Raw genomic sequence first — 18,562 nt, 5'->3', positions numbered from 1 at the left:
CTTCATTTTTAAAGAGGACCATGACATCAGGGAGGTGATGACATGACTTGCAGTTGACTTTGATTAGAGTGAGGCAGAGCTGTGAGAGGTCACCAGCCTCACTTTCTCCTCCAGAACCATCTGGGTCTAGTGGTCAGATATTATTCATCAGGACAACTGGAGATGGCCCAGGATGTAATGAGAGACCCTGGTCCTTTCAGGCTAAAGCCTTTTCAGGCTCTCACTTAGAGTGAGGTAATGCTCAAAATATCTACCTAATATACATCAAGTTCCTTAGCTGGGCATTCACAAACTGGTTTTACCCTCCAGTTCTAGTTTTAATTCCCATTCCTTTCATCCCTGATGCTCTATATCCCCATATTTTTTTTTGACATTGTAGCCCTACTGAATTGTATGACATCCCCTGAAACATACTGAGTTTTTCTCCACTCTGTGCCTTTACTCACAATGATCCCTATGCCTGGAATCTCTCCCCTCACCCAAATTCCCATTGCCCCATGATCTGGTTTAGAGCGGAAAAAATACCCTGGAATTCTGGAATCAGAAGCCTTGAATTCAAAACCTCATTTATACTGTCAGTTACTATTTGGGTAACCTTGGACAAGGTATGATCACTCCTGGTCCTCTGATTTTCCTCTTGTCTTTAATGAAGGGGCTCAGCCAGGTGATTTCTAAAAAATCAGCTAGCTTTGGATCTTCTGATCATCTTCAATAATCCTTTCCGTTGCCTACGGCCTACCTAGAATATTCTCTACTTTAATAATATTACAGCTAACATTTAAATAGCACCTACTATGTTCTGGCCAATATGCAAAGTGCTTTACATGTATTATCTCATTTGATTCTCACAAAAGCCCTGGGAGGCAGGTGTTATTATCACAGCCATTTTACAGATGAAGAAACTGAGACAAACAGAGGTTAAGTGACTTGCCTAGGGGCCACACAGCTAGTAAATGTCTGAGGCCAAATTTGGAATAAGGAAGATGAACAGTTCTTTGAAGTTTGGATTCAGTCAAAGGGTAGCACTTGAGGACCTAGAGGACCACATGTGACCTCAGGGCTGCAGGTTCTCCTCCCTTTAGATGCTTCTAAGAAGTCTCTGATTCTTCCTTCCTACCTTGCTCCAGTGGTGACTTCTTTTTCACTTCTTACTCACATGGCCCTGTGTTTGTATCTCTTTCATACCAATCTTTTTAATTTTTTATTTGACCTTTAATTTCACTGGAGGCAGCTAGGTGGCTCAGTTGATAGAGTACTAGGTCTGGAGTCAGGAAGACCTGAGTTCAAATCCAGTCTTAGACACTCACTAGCTATGTGGCCATGGGCAAGTCACTTAACCTCTGTTTGCTTAATGCACTGGAGAAGGAAACTGCAAATCACTCTAGTACCTTTGCCAAGAAAGCCACAAATGGGGTCACAAAGAATCAGACATGACTGAGTGACTGAACAGCAACATGATTGCATCAGTGTTGGGAGCCCATTGTCAAAAATTCCCTCTCCCAGTGCAGATCCCAGCCTTCCCTTACAACTTAAGATCACTAGAGCTAGAAGGACCTTAGAGATCACCCAGGGAAATTCCCACATTGAAAAACTTTGAGAGCCACCTAGAGCACTAATCCATTTAAATGACTTGCTGGAATCACAAGGCCAATACATATTACAGTTCTTCCTGACTCTAAGCCCAGCTTTCTAACCATTCTGGAATGAAGCCTCTCAAGTATATGTATCACCCTCTCTGGGCTTACTCACACTGTTTGGTGAGTCTCCAGAGATGCTTGACTATTTTCCCCTTCAGAGTTCTAAGGGGTAATCCTAAAGGGATAAAAAAGAACAAACCCCCATCCAGTGTGCTCCCCAGTGATTATTACTCAACCAGCCAGAGGTAATTAGCTTTTAGAAAGAGGTATTGACAAAGGTGGTAGAATAAGAACAATTGGTACAAAACTAATCACCCTCAAAGGCCAGTGTCCGGGGGGAAAGTGGGCTCAAACTTTGAGAGCTCACGTGGCCATAGGATAAACACACAGCTCAGGATCATAGGAAGTCCTTTTTTCTCTCTTTCAGGTCCTCACAAAGTTCCTCTGAGATGTAACTTTCCTCTGGACTCTAGCAATCAGTGCCTTTGCAGGGTGAATAGTTGTACTTCTCTCACCCTCAAGAGGTCATGACCTGGAAGCTGCTTTTCCTCAATATTCCAGCTTCAAGCTGGATTCATTATTTGATTGGTCCAGTCTCTCCAACAGCATGGGTAATGGAGAGGCAGAGGGAGAAGTGGGATACTCCCTTTATCCCCTTGCTATCCTCTGGTACAGGTGCAAATTTCTGTCACGTCAAAGTGCTCCCCAAACTGTAATTCCTTCTGCTGTAATCCCAGGAGGGATTTGAATCGGACAATGCATATACATAGACCCAGGGATGTGCCCAGTTTTTTCAACCATTCGCAATACATTTTTTCTATAGCTTCAGCTACTTTCATCTCAGGGCATCAAACATCCCACTGTCTCTAAAGTGATTAAGAATTTGTCACACTTAGTTTACACTTTTGATTGATTGATTTTATAATGCAATCATCAGGGTGATCTCACATGATAGGTAAAGGTATAGGTATAGAAGGACATAGAAGATCTCATAGCTACATTTATGGGGATTGAGGACTAGGGAACACCAATCTCACATAAAGAACATGATCAATATGATATTAAAGTTATTTGTGCACATTCAAGTCAGCAAACATTAATTAAGCACTATAGTGCCCTGAAGGAATTTCCATTCTTCTTATATGGAAACAGATGAGTAAATACAAAATATATAAGTACTATTATATATGTCATATAAATATACATTCCATATTGCATTATACATATTATATGTGTATATGTTACAAGTATAAATACAATTATACAAATAAGATATGCATGCTATATCTTATCTCCTAAACTAGAAATTTCATGAAAAGAGGGTATATATTTAATTGATCTTTGTATTTTCCCTCAGTACTGAGAATATACATTCTATTCAAGTTAACGAACTTCTATTAAGCACCTACTTGTGTGCAAGTTCTCCTATGATGCCTAGGGAGTCAAAGATAAAAAGTAGCACCCACTAATCTCAAGGATCTTCCAGTCTAATAGTGATGGTTCTTCTCATGTATCCAAATAATTATAATAAAAGAAGAGGTATAGATGACTCTCTCTTTGAACAAAAGAAAACCCTCAGCCAGGAGGATCTGGAAAGACTTCACAAAGAAATTAACACTTGAGCTGAGCCTTGTAAAATTTTTGTAAGAAAAGATGAAGAATAAGTGTGTGTGTGTGTGTGTGTGTGTGTGTGTGTGTGTGTGTGTGTGTGTGTGTGTGTGTGTACTCCTCAATTTAATTTATATCATACTTTGTGCAGGTAGAATGTAAGCTCTTTTAGAACAGAGGACTGTTTGATTTTTGCCTCATTTTCCTCATCTCTAAAATGGGGATAATAAAATCACTTACTTTCATCATTGTTGTGAGACTCAAATGAGATAATGTCTGTAAAACATTTTATGGAAGGGCTCTATAAATGCTGTTATTATTACTGTTGGTTTTATTGTTATTATTTTTGTATTCTAATACCCTAGAACATTTTTCTTTTGTACTAAACTTGTGAACTCACCAGCATCAGGAAACTCTGTACCAATACAAATTGTACCTGCACTCTAAATTAAGAGATTCTTGACTTTTTTGTGACGTGGACACCTCTGGGAGTCTGGTGAAGTCTATGGGCCCCTTCTCAGAATAATATTTTAAAATGTGGTACAAAATAAAAGATATAAAATTAAAAAGAAAACCAAAAGTTAATGAAAATTAAAAGGTCTTTTTTTCCCCATTCAAGTTCATTGATTCCCTGAAATCTATCCATGGACCCCAGATTAAGAACTCTTTTTTTTAAAACATTCATGTTCAAACTTTCAGTTCCAAATTCTCTCCCTTCCTCCAATCTCTCACCTACCCATTGGAAAGGCAAGCAATATGATGCCCATTATACATGTGAAGTCATGCACAACATATTTCCATATTAGCCATATTGCAAAAAAAGAGAAAAGACAACAAAAATCAAGAAAGTGAAATATGCTTCAATCTGCACTCAGAATTCATCTCTCTTTGGAGGTGGATAACATTTTTCATTCTGAGTCCTTTGGGATTGCCATGGATCACTATACTGATCAGAGTATCTATGGCTTTCACCATTGGTTATGTTGCAATATTTCTGTTACTTGCGTACAATGTTCTCACTCTACTCTTTTCACTTTATTTCAGTTCTTGTAAGTCTTCCCAGGTTTTTTCTGAAACTATCCCCTCCATCATTTCTTACAGCACAATAGTATTCCATCACAATCCTAAACCATGGCTTGAAGAATCCCTTTTTTAAAAGTGTTGCCTGGGACAGTTAAATGACTTCTAGAAATTCACAAATCCAAAAAGTGTCAGAGGCTAGCCTTGAACCCAGAATTTCCTGACTCCAAGGCTGACTCTCTATTGCTATGCCATCACTTCCTTGCACATAACAGGTCTTAATAAACATTTGTCGAATTAAACTGAATTGAATTGAATGTTCTTGGACCATAGAACACTGAATTTAAGAGCTAGAAGGGAATTTGTCTCATTTATCATTGTATCTGCTACAATGTGTGGCTCACAATGGGTGTTTGACAAACAAATGGATGCACATAATAATGCATATAATGTTAGAGGTAGAAGGTATCTTAGAAATAATAGAATTGCATAAGTTTGCACCATTGGTGGGGTTGTGAATTAGACCAGCCATTATGGAAAACAATTTGGACCTCTGCCCCAAAAGTCGCTAAACTATACATATGCTTTGCCCCAGTGATACAATATATACCCCCCAAAGAGATTAAAGAAAGACAAAAGGCCCACACATACAAAAACATTTATAATAGTTCTATTTATTGTAGCAAAAAACTGGAAACAAAGGAAGAAGGTACCCATCACCTGGGGAATGACTAGACCAATTATATTTTATAAATGCGATAGAATATTATTGTGCCATAAGGAAAGATCTGTCTTCAGAGAAATCTGGGAAGATTTATATGAACTGATATAGAGGGAAATGAGCAGAACCAGTAGAACAATTTATACAGTATGAGCTTGTAAAGAAAAACAAATTTGAAAGGCTTTAAGAACTCTGATCTTCTTGACTAAAATAAATTCCCTCAGCTCCAAAGGGGGGAATCTCATGGATCTTATGGGCCATTACATATTGATGATAAGGCATAGAGCAAGTAAATTATTCAAACAAGTGAATTTGAAATCAAATCCCAATTTGGAATTGTATTTAGGACTTCAGGAAAAGAAAATGTTACCTTCAGTCAGTTACAGGGCTATATACAGTAATATGCCATTTGCACAACTTTATTTTGTTCTTGACTTCAAAAGAGAAACATTTTTACTCAGACAAGGTCTATATATCAAGTGCTCTAGTCTTACTCTCCCAGAGCAAGGGTTACTATATGTGCCCCTCAGGGTTTTAGGGATGTCCCAAGTGGTTGATACCTTTTCTAGGATGCTATTGGCTCAAATCCCTGATACAATGTGTTTTTGCCCCGCCCCCATCCACCCACTGTTAGCTGCCACTGAATAAGCACCCTGGTTCAATTTAACAAGTTAATAGCAGTTAGATTTTACAGAACGAGATTTATTTTGGAGATACAGAAAGAACAGAAATATAAACACTTCATGCTTAAAACCTTGGAGACACTCTGCTTTATACCACCTTGGATTGTTGAAAGAGTGGACTCAGACTTAATGCAACTTCTACATATCATTGGTCCCACTAATTCATGTCCAAAATCTACTGGATGCATCCTCTTCCCAGCTACCATTGCACTGGGTCTGAGAAGTTGATTCTCAGTCCTTGGCGTTGTCTGCAAAACCTGTCAGGGACTTAGCTCTCATGCTCCTTGACCCTGATGGCTCTGTTTTCCTGATACCTTGACCCTTCATAGCATTGTAATCATTTCTGCTCTCTGTCACTGAAAATGAAAGAATAAACACCAAGGCAAAGAGCCTAAAGACTGGACACCCGAATTCACAAGACCATATGTCAATCTCAGATAGAGAGGGCTCGAAGCTCTCCCCTCACAGCATTATCTTCCATCTACTCACTGCATACATTCAGGCAAAGAGAAGTCACCAAAGAGAAGGCCAAGGTTCTGGTGGGCCAGTGACTTCTAAAGGCACACCTGGTTCCTGGCAGCCAATCAGAAAGTCCTTTTTTATCACAGTTTAAGCAGATTGAAAGTAGTTAGAGAATATCCACATATGCCACTCCAAAGCACTTCCATTACACATCATCATTTCTTTCCAGACCAGTCTTCCTGGCCTTTTCCACGTGGGGGATTATATCATAGACACTCTGTGCATGCTTGTACAGACTGGGCTCATTGTCCAGGCCCCCATTACATCTATATCCCCTCATCTTCATAGTTGCCTAAAAATTTTATTTTATTGAGTAATTCCTGACAACCCAACTGAAAGCTGTGAGGAAAAAGCAAACATCTGTGCACGAGGAGCTCATAGGAACATGGCTGTCAGAACTAAAGGGGACTTTAAAATCACCTAGTCCAATGTTCCCATTTTACAGAGGAGAAAATTAGGGCCTAGAGGAGTGAAATAACTTGCCCAGGGTTTATATAAGCAAAGCATGTATTAAAGTTGGGGTTGAACTCAGGTTCAATCTGGGTCAGGTCCAAGTTAGAGTCAGGTCCTCTGACTCCAAATGGTGCAGAAGCCTTGTGCTTTCTATTTCTGGGTCAATAGAGCAAGTCATTTAACTTCTTTGGGTCTCAGTTTCCTCTTCTGTCAAATGAAGGAGTTGGGCTGGTGATTTCTCGGGACTTTTCAACTATAAGTCCTATGGTCCTATGATTCTAGCCAGGTTCTTCCCCTGAGAAGAGTTTCTGGGAATTTCCTAGAAGCTCCCGTCATGAGAAGTCCCCATAAGTAGTGACTGATTCCTCTGACTCATTCACACTGCCCTCCAGTCCCCAAAGTCAGATAGGCAGAGACATATAGACTTCAACCATTCTGGTCCATAGGAGGTCTAGTACACAGAACATCTTCTTTACCTCTAATCACGCTTTGGCCTACGTATCATATTCCTCATCTCTGATATAAGCTTTTTGAGGGCCAGGACCAAGTTGTTTTTCGCCTTTCTGTCTCCAGTGCCCAGTGTGAGCCTCATTCAATCATTTATTCAACAAACATTTATTAAGTTACTACTGTGTACTAAACCCAAGGAGAAAAACAGTTCAGATAAAAAAATTCCCCCCTTTTATGGAATTTGCAATGAAATGGACAAATGCACAAAACCAGACAACAATTAAGAATATTTGGTCTGGAACCAGCAAATAGATAATTTCAAAAAGATATGGGAAGATTTACACAAACAGATGTAGAAGGTAGTAAGCAGAACTGGAAGAACAATTTATACTTCATCATCAGTACTATAAAAAATGAACCATTTTCAGGACTTTCATAAGCTGACAAAGAATCAAATGAGCAGCACCATGTCAAAATAAAACAATTCTGAAAGCTGTAAGAATTATAACCAATAGTAACCATTCGTGAGTCCAGAGGACCAAAGATGAAACATGCTATCCGGAGAGGTGATGGATTTATGGTGCAGACTAAGACATATATATTTTATGTATAGTCATTAAGGGAATTTGTTTTGCTTAATTATGTATATTTGCTACAAGATGTGTTTTTCTTTTCTTTATTCAACTGGGTGGGATGTGAGAGACAAAGAAAATAGATTTCTGTTCATTTTTTTTTTAATAGAGAGGTAGGGGTTGCTATAGATGAGAAATATCACATGCATTTTCAGATGTACTGTGTTATTAGTTTAACGTAACTGCTGCATTTTGTTACCAGAGACCTCTCATGAAATGGAAGTAATCTGTAACTCTGTAATATAAAAACAAAACACATGAATAGCATTTTTCAAAAAAATTTTTAAACTAAATTTTTTTTTAAAAAAAACCTTAGCTCTGCTATTTATGAGGGAAGCTGCTAGATATAGTGAGTAGAGTTGGCATTGGAACCAGGAACTCTTGGGTTTAAGTCTAACTTCTGACATATACTGGTTGTATTATCCTAGGCAGGTCACTTAACATCTCACTGTTCTAGGAAACTTTCCAAGACTGTAAATTGGAGAGAAGGTGCCAATCTGCAAGAGTAGAATGAGTTTTCTCCTCTGAGAGTTCCTTATGTTAATGAAACCATGGGTCTGGTCTTCAGCCCTAAGTTTCTTTGCCACTCACTACCTGTGTTACTGATGGTCGGGCAAATCACTTCCCTTCTTTCAGCCTCAGTTTCCTCATCTATAAAATCAAAGGGTTGGACTGGATAACCTCTAAGATATCTTTCAGCTTTACGTATTGTACAACATGACTTGGTAAGTGTTCTAGTGAGATAAAACAAAGCAGTGTTCAGTATCTGAGAAGGTCTTGCACAAAGCAAGGGCCCCTAATGAACTCTTGCTGGCTTAAAGTGAAGATCACCGTCTCCACCTTCACTTCCCACAGCACTCCACACCCCGCCCCCAGAAACCTGGGAAGCTATTGAGACTGCCCAGATGTGTTTCTTCAAGTGTGGGAAGGATCAGATAAGAGTGAACATTCAGTTAGAGCAAGAAACATTTCAGTCAGATCCAAGGAAGAATCTAGTGGTGAGGGTCCTTAATATTGGCATGGGGTACCATGGTGAGTGGTACAAGAAAACACAGAGCAAGGAGTCAGGTAGCCTGAGTCTCAGCCCTGGCTCTACCACTTATCAGTGATATGACTTTTAGTACATTACTTAATCTCTCTAGGTCCTAGTTTTTTATTCGACTCTGAAGTAGGAATAATAGATTGGAAGGTATTTTGTAAAGTATAAAATGCTTTGCAAATTTGTTGTTATTCATTAAAAACCCATTATATACATAATATATAGGATAACAATCTTGGATTGTAGAAATTTAGAGCTAAAACAATATTCAAGCACTCCCCTGGGTCTTGGATTCAGATCCAATCCATCTTTGTCTGTGTCATTCAACTCTTGTCTTTGTCCTCCCATAAATTTATCATAGGGGGTTCACTCAGCATACTAAAGGCTTTCCTTGATTTCTCCTGACATCTCAAAGATACGGTAGAACTCTCTAGTCAACTTATCTACCTTGTTCTCACCAGATGACTGGCCCATTCCCTTGATAATATCTTTTATTCCTGTTCTTCAAAGTCCTTCACTGGTTTTATGCTGTGACCTACTCACATAAAACCTGTCTTATATTCATTTTTAATTCTTTGAACATTGTTGTACTGAAATTCTCTGCCATGCAACAATACTAGTAGAATACTGTCATTAAAAAGATGTTTTTTTCCCCCTGGAAAGCTTGGTATTCTTAAAGAAGCTTTTAATTCCCCAAAGGCAATCCAGACCATTCTGGGTCTCCTGTTCAACTCCAGGACTAATTCAATATCCAATTATATCATCTGTCCCAGACATACAGACAGATGGACAAATTCCATAGGGTATCTATCCAAATGCATGTTATAATCTGGGCAATAAACATTCATTCTTCATCCACTTGATCTTTATTGTTTGAATGGTCAAACCAAACTCCTTTGAGTGATCATGAATCTTTTCCAGAAAGCTCTGCAATGTTCCAGGGCTTGATGTAACCAGAACAATCCCATCTATAGGAGCATCTGGAAGACCTGATTATCTACAGAGAAACCCTCTTCAGTGTTATTCTTGCCTCCTCTATCAGTGTAAACACCTTCAACAAGCATACATCTCCCCATTTTATACCTCACCTAGTGTTTATGATTAAACAGGATTATTTTGTTATTTCAAAGAATCTCAAATTATTTTTAAGGATGAATGGGAGACATCTTGCTGGGAAAGAGCCTTTAAAGTTGTGCTTTGCTCAACTGAATCAATTTTTTTTTCACAGTTAATAAATAATAAGCACAATGAGATCTTACATTTTCTACATTTTTAAATTTAGAAATGGTAAAGAAAGAATCTATTGTCAAATATTGATTATGAAAGATAAAATCATTCCTTACTAATACCCTCATTGAGGTTGTCATCTATTTGAGTATAAATGACTCAAATAAAAATTTTGACTAAGTGGGATGGTGAACATATAGGTTGGTAGTTGTATTCTCAGTCATCTTTTTTTTTTTAAATTATTAATAAGTTCTGGGATTTTTTTCCCTGTGCTTTTGTTATCTTTCCGTCCTTCAGATACATTGCATCACCCTTACAATTATATCCCCTTCAGCACAGATCTTTTCTATATGTAGGCACTTCCATGGCTGAGATGCTGGAGTCCAAATGTAGTCATTATATTGTCTTTGATGGTAACAACAACAACAAAAACAGCTTGTTAGAGTAATCTTTACAGATCTTTTCCATTTTTCTTCTTGTTGTTGTCCTATTTTTATCCTGAAATGCTATTGATGTGACTTTGCTTAGTTGGATCTCTTGCCAACCTTTCTTTAAATTGGTTTTTCTTTCTACTGCTTCTCTCACTTTTATGAGACAACATTGTTTACCGTTACATGTCAACCTTCTTCATAAGAGTTTACAAACAAGCTTTTTAAGGATTCTGTCCCAGCTCTTGTTCACATGATGAGTTGGGTCCCCAGAGCATGACCTGGGAACAAAGTTCAGGCTCTCATCACTTCTCACCTTCAGGGTTCTAGGGTTAACCTTTCTAGAGCTGCAGCTCATGAAGTTTCCCCCAAGATTATTAGCTAACATTATTTACTAGTCAGATTTAAATAGCCTTTAGAAAGGGATATTTAATTAGATAGTATAATAAAAATAGTTGGTATAAAATGACTCCTCCCCCTTCCCCAGTATATGATATACTTTCTCCACAAGTACATACAGATTTCAGAGGAAAAGTGGGCTCAAGCTTAGAGAATTCATGTAGCAAAGGGGTAACTCATACCTCCTGAAAGTCCATTCAGTAGAATTCTCAAGATATTTCTCTTAGGGATGATGTCACTTTTCTTCTAGGTTCTAGGTAGGACCTTGAATTTGCCTTTCCTCATTGTGTTCCGTCTATCTTTGGTTCCCAATGTAAATAATGCCATCAGTCATCGCTGTACCAAAAACATAGCTAATATAGTGTTGAAAAAGTCCAAATTCTTCAGACTCTTACTAGAATCTGGCTAAAGGAGCAGAGGAAGAAGACCAAGACCTAGTCCTTATAAAGGTGCTCTAGGTCCCTGTGAGCCACTTTCTCTCAAGGGCTTAGTCAGAAATCTCTTGGCTCAAATCTCTTAGATTATGAATTTGCTCCGTATTTTTTATATAGGCCCTATAAGACATTATCAAGTTCTTCATCCAATGGGAACAGACTTCTTTTGGCATGTAGCTGAAATGTCTTTGACTGATTCAAGGAGGCACCTAGTTCTGATTGATTAATTCAGTCAAGAACTGTTTTGGATAGAGCAATCAATGAGCCCCTATTCTTACACTTTGTTTTAGTGAATAGTACCTATATGTTGATCTTGCCATCACCTATAAGTATTCCATTTCCATGTTCATAAACTTCAAAATTCTTATTTAATTCTCCATTCCCTTCATCATCCTTACATATTCACCTTCCCTCTGTTGACCCCTTAGTGAACCAGTTCAACTCTATAGTCTTCTCTCCTCGCAAATCCCTTGCCCTTTTATCTCGCCTTGCCAAATCCTGTCCCTAGTCTGTTTCCTTTAATTCTATCCTATTGATGTGTGGCTAAATGGACTTAGAGAAAAAAAACCACAAAAATATGCTGATTGGGGCTACTGCAAATTTATATTATCTAATCTCATATGGCCCCTTACTACCTCCAGGACATCATTCTACTCCTCCCTCATCAAGTACCTATCCTGTTCTCTAGAGGTGTATGGGATCTTTAGGAATGGCTAGCACTTCTAGTCCTTTTCAGGGTTATTCATCCACCTTTGGTGTCTACCTTCACCCAGCTCTCACCTGTGGCTCCAAGAAGCTATAGCATGCACAATGGCCATACTCTGGTAAAACTGTCTAGGTAGACAGGCTAAACCAGGTTGAAGGTAACCAGGCCTCAAACCTGGCCTGTCAGTTACTCTCTCAGTGAATTAGGGGGAATGTCTATCCCAAGCATGTGAAGACTTCCTCCTGGGGAAATGGGCAGATGAGAAAATTTTGTTCCAACAGCCATGAAGACAATTAAAGCTGACCCTATAGAGTGCTTAGAGCTTTGTCAGACATCAAAGACACCAAGGTCGTCCACTGCACCCCAGGCCATTGCCAGTTAGCCTGACTTTTGTCTTGCCCCTAAACTTGGATGACTCTGAAAGAGAGAATGAGGATGGTGACTTTGTCCAACTCTCACTTAAACCCAGTTCACACACAACTCAAGACATCACCCCATGATGTCATTGGTCCTCTTCAAAGGACAAAAAAAATCCTACTCTCCAAACATTCTTATCTCTTCTGAAATTTCTCATAGCACCTATCCCTCTACTTTATCTACTGATGGCCTTACCTCATACTTCAGGCCATTTTGTCAAGAGCTTTCTCTTCTTGTCTCCTTCAGATTTCTCATCAATCAGACATCTTCCCCCTCTAACTCATTCTTCACTCCTGTAGTAGATAAAAAGGAATAAGAAAAAAGAAATTCCTTATCAAGGTCAACCTCTCTAGAGGCACCCTTGATTCCACTACCCTTCTGTTTTCTCCAGCAGATTGTCTCCATTATCACTCCCACTTTTTCTCTCTAATTTATAATCTCTATGTACTGGTTCCCTCCCTGCTGCCTAAAAACAAGTCCATTTCTCCCCTATCCTTAAAAAACCCACATGTGGTCCAACTATCCCCTCTAGCTCTCATCCTATCCTTCTCCTCTCCTTTTAAAGTCTGAGAAAGCTGTCTATATTAGGCACCTCCCTTTTATGTCCTCTCTCTTTAATCCTCCACAATCTGGATTCCAACCATAACATTCAACTGAACCTGCCCTCTCCGAAGTTTCCAGTGATCTCTTAAATGGAAACTCTGATGTCCTTTACTCAATCCTTATCATTCTTGGGTTTTCTGATGTATTTGATGAGGTTGAGAACCCCCTTCTGGATATTCTCAACAATCTGGGTTTTCTTAATACTTCTTAGTCCTCCTACCTATCTGACTGCTCCTGCTCAACCTCCTTTGTAAGCTCTTCAACTGTGTCCTGGCCACTAACCATGGATGTTTCCCAAGGTCAGGTCCCTAGATCCTCCTTTTGTTTCCCTCAGTTGATGATCTCATCAACTCCCATGGATTCAATTATCATTTCTTTGCAGTTGATTCCCAGCCTAGACTCCCTCCTGAGCTCTAATCCCACATCATTAATTGCCTATTGGGCATTTCAGAAGTGGACATCTCAAACTCTGTCTACAACAGTCTAAAGCAGAACTCATTATCTTTTTCCCAAAACCATTCCCTCTTACGAACTTCCCCATTACTGTTGAAGGAACCACCATCCTCTTAGTTACTCAGATTCACAACTTTGTGATCATCCTGGACTCCCCACTCTAATTTGCCCCAAATAGTTCATCTGTTGCCAATTCTTGTCATGTCTACCTTCACAACCTTCCCCATGCATGTTCCCCTTCTCTCTACTCACCACCTTAGTTCAGGGTTTCACCACTTCTTACCTCAATTGTTGCAATAAATTTCATATTTCCTACCTCATGTCTCCCCCTACTCAAAATCCACCTTTCACTTGGCTGCTAAAATGATTCTTCTAAAGTACAGACCAGACCCTGTTACCCCTTTGTTCAGTTAAATTCCAGTGGCTAACTGTTGCCTCCAGGATAAAATATATAGTCTTCTGGTATGTAAAGTTTTTCATTACCTGACCCTTCCTACCTTTGTATTGCTGTTCAGTCATTTTCAATTATGTCTGACTCTTTGTTGTGCCATTTGATGTTTTCTTGACAAAGATACTAGAGTGGTTAGCCATTTCTTTCTCCAGTTCATTTTATAGATGAGGAAACTGAGGCAAACTCAACTGAGGGTTAAGTGACTTGCCCAGGGTCACACAGCTAGTAGGTGTCTGAGGATAGATTTGAACTCAGGAATATAGATGAATCTTCCTAACTCCTGGCCTGGCATTCTATATTCTAGTAGGTATCACCTACTTTTATAACCTTTCATACAAACACTTGACTCTTCATGTCTCTATGCTTTGTGTTGGCTCTCCCCATGCTTGAAATATACCCTTTCCTCAACTCCCCACTTAGCTTCCCTTGCTTCATTCAAACCTCAGCTCAAATGCTACCTTTTACAAGAGGCCTTTCCCAGTCACGCACCATCCTCTCAGCTCTCACCTTCCCTTCTCATTTGGTAAATTGGTAAATATGGTAAATTACATGTTACCAGGAGACTATAGGCCTCCTTCCTTCTTGATTCTCCTTTCATCATCTCTCACCTGGATTATGGCAATAGCCTCCTAATTGGTCTCCCTGCCTCCAGTCTCTGCCCTCTCCATTATATCCTTTATACAGCTGCCAAAATGTTATTCCTAAAGCATAGGACTGATGGTATCACTCTCTCAGACAATAAACTTCAATGGCTCCCTATTCCCTGCTGCTCTACTTGACATTTACAGCCCTTCACAATCTGACTCTGACCTACCTTTCCAGTCTTATTCCACATTATTCCCTTTCAAATACTTTGGTCCAGCAAAATTAGTCTTTTTGAAGTTCCTTACAAATAAGATATTCCATCTTCTATCTCTATGCCTTTAGTATAAGCTATTTCTCTATGTCTGGAATGCTCTCCTTCTTCATCTCGGCCCCACAGGCTCCCTAGTTCCTTCCTGGATGAACTCAAGTAGGCTTTCCTAATCACCCTGGCACCTAGTGCCTACCCCCCACCTCATTACAAACACATCATATTTCTTTTCTATTGATGTATATGTGTATGTGCCATCTCTTCCTGATATGATGACAGTTTCTTGAGGGCATGGACTATTTAATTAGCGCTATGTATCTCCAGAGCCTAGCACAGAGTCTGGCACATAGTAAATGCTCAACACATACTTGATTGCTTGATTCCCCAGTAGCTATTGAATTAAACGAAAAGACATGCAACTGTGTCTTCTAATCAAGACAAAAATAATCATAATAAACCTGTTTTCCCCATAGTGGTTTACAAAATTATTTCTCCAGAACAGCTATCCAATAGAGTTAAAGTAAATCTATTTTATAAATTAGGAAACAAAGTCTCAGAAAAGAGAACTGACTTCAACCTCACACAGCAAGAAAGTGTTGGAACTGGAACTGGAACCCAGGACTTGAGGACTCTTTGGAAGGAGTTTGTAGTACAGTGGTTAGAGTTCTAGGTCTAGAGGCAGAAAGACCTGAGTTCAAATCCAGTGTCATACACTTACTGGCTATGTGACCTTGGAAAAGTCTGCCTGTCTGCCTCAGTTTCCTCAATTGCAAAATGGGGATAATACTAGTACCTACCTCTCAGGGTTAAGAGGATCAAATGAGATAATATTTGTAAAGCACTTAGCACATGCCTGGCATATAATAGGCACCATTCAAATGCTTATTCTCTTCCTTCTTTCCAAGTCTAGATATGCAATGCTGACTCAAAATTTCCAATGCTTTCCAATTCCTGCTCAACTCATGTGCTTGCTTTCAAGTAACTCCCATAATCTGAATTTACTCTAGAGATTTAATCTAATTTTCCCCTTCTCCACAACAAGAATCATTCTTTTCATTCTTTTTTTTTAAAACTAGCTAGTTTTTACTCCTCTGTTCCTCATACAGACCCACTCAGGCTATTTACCCTGCCTAAAATGTCCTATTGCTTCCCCCATCTCTCCAAATACTATGAGGTTTTCAAAGTCCTTCTCAAATCTCCATCCAATTCAATTCAATAAATTCCATCACCTTCAGGAATATTTCCCTGATCTCCCTATCTCGGAAGGTTCTTGCTCTTTTCTCTGAACTCCTATGGAGCTTGGAGAGTATCCTCTTCACTAATAATTACTCACAGACCAGTCTGTCTTGTTGCTTGTTTTATGTGCACGAGTCTGATCTCCTCAACTAGACCACTTGATCTAATGCCTGAGGAAAAAAAACCCCCGCTGAATTTGACATAAGGAGAAATATGACTTTTAATCCCAACAGCTATTTACCTATGTACCTGGGCAAGTCTATCCCCCCTTTAGGACGTTAATCTCCTTATCTATAAAATTAGGGAGATCAGTCTGGATTTAGAAGTAGAAGAAACCTTAGAGATCCTAGACTCTAACCCCCTCATTTTACAGATGAAGAAGCTTGGATAGGTGAGGGTACAGCTTGTCCAAGGTCACCCAGGTGATAATCAGTAAAACTAGAAATAGATCCTCTGACTCCATGTACAGTGCTTGAGAGGAATGGACTTTCAGGATCTGTTATCTTAAAGGTCTCTTCCAGATCTTAATCTGATGATCACATAATCCTAACCAGACTGTAAGATCATGTCTCTTCCTCTCACCTTTCCCATAGTATCAAGCACAGGGATGGACAAAAAGCTCCATGAATCCTCCATGAAATGAAACTAACTAAATAGAAAATACTAAACTCTTGCTTCCAAATCTAGCTATCATCTTTTCTAAGGTCAGGACCAGATATGGGCCAGGTGGGTGATTGCAGTACCCCAAAATCCAGTCCTCTTCCCAGAACTTCTCTCACAAAGAAAAGGACAAAATTCTTCCTTTTGAAGCACAGAATCCTGTAACATTATAGCTGGGAAGGAGCTTAAGGACCAGTCCTCTCATTTGAGAAATGGGGAGACCAAGGCCCAGAGAAGGGAAATGATTTCCCTAAGGTTAAACAGTATATTAGTGACAGGGCAAAACTAAAATACCCCAACAGGGGGTTACTTTGGGTAAGTAGATTGTGGTTTGTTCCTAAGTTGCTTCAAGTGAGTGGATTTTTACCTTTTAGCCACAGCCCCAGTTTCCTCATCTATAAAATGAAGAGGCTTTCTTGGATAACCTCTGCAATCCTTTGGATTCTGATCTTGGATATTCTTTATTCCCAGGACCCTCCCAGTTCTGATATTCTATAGTTCTAAAACTTCACAACCGTAAACTCAACCTTGTGGCTGTTGTTTCTGGGAAACCACCCCAGAGCAGACTGTTCTTACCATGAGGGTCCAATTAGCTACTAACTAGGCCTAGCTGACTAGGCAGGTCTAGCAAGTGAGGAAGCTCTATGTGGCCACTGGGGATATTAGATAGGGGGTGGGGAAAAAGCCACTCTAAAAGTGGCTGCCCTGTCTTGCTGGACACTGGTGTAACACAATGAAGTCCAATGGGTAGAGGGGGTCAAGGAAAACAGAGTAACAGAAATTGGCAGTTAAAAAAAAACATCTTAGCCTGTGGTGTAAGAGAAAGGCATTGGGAAAGCCTTGAAGAGACAGGATGTCCATTTCACAGTTACTTGGAGCTATAAAAGTTTGAATAGTAGAGAGTACAAGAAAGGAAGTCAGTGGGATCCAAAATAGGTTTGTGTTTTGAGAAGTGAAACCTTGTTCCGAGGTCACTCAGTGTCTTGGCTAAGAGGAAGCCCTGGGCCTTCTTAACCTCCAGATGAGCTAGAGGGACACAATGTAGTCTTAGACTTGGTAGTAAACTAGGTTCTTCCTTTGGATTAATCCACCTGGACCACATTATCCTTGAGCAGGACAGAATCATAGAATGTTAGGCAAGGATGCTTGGAACTTAGACTGTTAGAACAATGAATGCCAGAGCTTGAAGGAATCAGAATACAAATATCAGAACTAGGAAGGACCTTAGAACATAGAATGTCAGAGAAAGAGAAGCTGTTAAGCACTTTACAAACATTATCTCATTTGATCCTCCCCAAAACCCAGTGAGGTAGGTACTATCATTACCCCCTTTTATAGGTGAGGAACCTGAGGCAGACAAGAGGTTAAGTGACTTGTCCAAGGTCACATAGCTAATAAGTATCTGAGGCTGGATTTGAACTCAGGTCTTACTGGCTGTAGGCCCAGCACTCCACCTGTCTGAAGCTGGAATCTCCTAACCACCTAGCTGGGAACTATAGAATATAGATTGTCTATATTCAGAAGGACCTTGGAAATAGGAGGTTAGAGCTGGAAGATATTTTAGAACATAGTAAAAAAACCTTAGAGCATAGAACTTTAGAGGTTAGCTAATATAGATCCCTCATTTAATAAATGAATCTCTTCTCTGGGTTTTAGTTTCCTCCTCTGAAAGGTAATGTACTGGTAAAACAGTTGACCTTGCAGTCAGGAGGACCCAGATTGGACTGTTGCCTCTAATGTTTATTATTAGCTGTGAAATCCTTGGCAAGTCACAACCACTGTGAACCTCAGTTTCCTCATCTATAAACTGAGGATAATCAAGTGATCAAGAAGGTTAATTGAAAGTGTAAAGAACTTTACACCCTTAAAGTGCCATATAAATATTAGCTATTATTATTATTATCTGTGAAATTGTGATGGGGGTTCCCAC

General features: G+C 39.5%; 1 long non-coding RNA gene across 1 annotated transcript; it reads right to left on the bottom strand.

Moving 5' to 3' along the window:
* Window positions 1–7,848: 7,848 nt before the first annotated feature.
* Window positions 7,849–17,701, bottom strand: LOC140526493 (uncharacterized). Its single transcript, XR_011974400.1, has 3 exons — window positions 17,592–17,701; window positions 12,572–12,669; window positions 7,849–7,961 (listed from the first exon to the last, which is right to left on the bottom strand). It is a non-coding gene; the product is annotated as an uncharacterized lncRNA (long non-coding RNA).
* Between the last annotated feature and the right edge of the window lie 861 nt (window positions 17,702–18,562).

Source organism: Notamacropus eugenii, chromosome 1 (assembly GCF_028372415.1).
Source record: "Notamacropus eugenii isolate mMacEug1 chromosome 1, mMacEug1.pri_v2, whole genome shotgun sequence".
NCBI classification, from domain to species: domain Eukaryota; kingdom Metazoa; phylum Chordata; class Mammalia; order Diprotodontia; family Macropodidae; genus Notamacropus; species Notamacropus eugenii.
Note: the sequence above shows the minus strand (reverse complement) of the source record. Positions and strands in the feature narration are given on the sequence as shown.